Raw genomic sequence first — 1,047 nt, forward strand, 5'->3', positions numbered from 1 at the left:
AAACATACCTGGCAATAAAGCTCATTCTGATTCTGATTCTAATAATATAATGATAACTCATAAAAACCCCTAAAATGCCTTTCTGGGCGTCCATAGGTCTTACACACATTCAACATGCTTGTAGTTCTTTTAATTTGTGTTTGTAGTTCTTAACAGAATATGGAACCCTCCTCCAAACCGCAATGAGTTGTTGGGCAATATCAGCCACTCAAGTTGTTCCATTCCAAACGGGATAAATCTACATCTGAAGGGCATTTAATAGAAATAGTGAACTATCTGGACACTTTTAGCATACTCTTTTCAACATACTATGTTTATTTTATGAAAGTTGTCCAAGAGCCCCATGTTTGTGCAGAGCAGTTAAACTGTCCACTGTCCTTCAGAAACATCCTCCAGGTACTGAAGATTCTGTTTTCCCGAATCTTCTATATGTTCGACCCCTTTCTAACAGTAACTTTAAGATGTTTTTTAGATTAATCTTTTCACACTTTCACCCACAGTTGAGGGACTCATACATACTTATACAGCCATTACAACAGGCAAAAACATTAATTGACGCTTAAGAAGGAAACACAATTCTTTAAGAGACAGTGGGTATAAACTTTTTTAACAGGATGATCAGGGTAAATAGTACTTTGTTTTCTGGGAAATTGTGTACTGGGCCCTCGATTGTGTGTCCTGAGTGTGACAATACAGATCACAAAATCATACAGTGACTGCTGTAAAGGGGTCAGATTTTCAGAAAATGTTGGAAAAGCGAAGAATCAAAGAATGTGCAGAACCTGGAGAATTTTTCAGAAGAACAGTGGCTAGTTCAACTACTCGGGACTAACAAGGGACTCATCACAAATACAAAAATCACAAAAAACTGTCATGGATTATTCTTGCAACAGTATTAGGATAGTATTAAAGGCAGAGTGAGTGATTTCTGGTAGCCAATGTTGATATTTGAAATCACCAAAACAAACACGCCTCTACCCCAAAAGGGTCTTGCCCCTATTTTGATAGCTCCGCCCCACATATACGTATGCAACCCAGGCAACGATT

This window comes from Sinocyclocheilus rhinocerous, unplaced genomic scaffold (genome assembly GCF_001515625.1).
Source record: "Sinocyclocheilus rhinocerous isolate Xijiao unplaced genomic scaffold, SAMN03320098_v1.1 scaffold3388, whole genome shotgun sequence".
NCBI lineage: Eukaryota > Metazoa > Chordata > Actinopteri > Cypriniformes > Cyprinidae > Sinocyclocheilus > Sinocyclocheilus rhinocerous.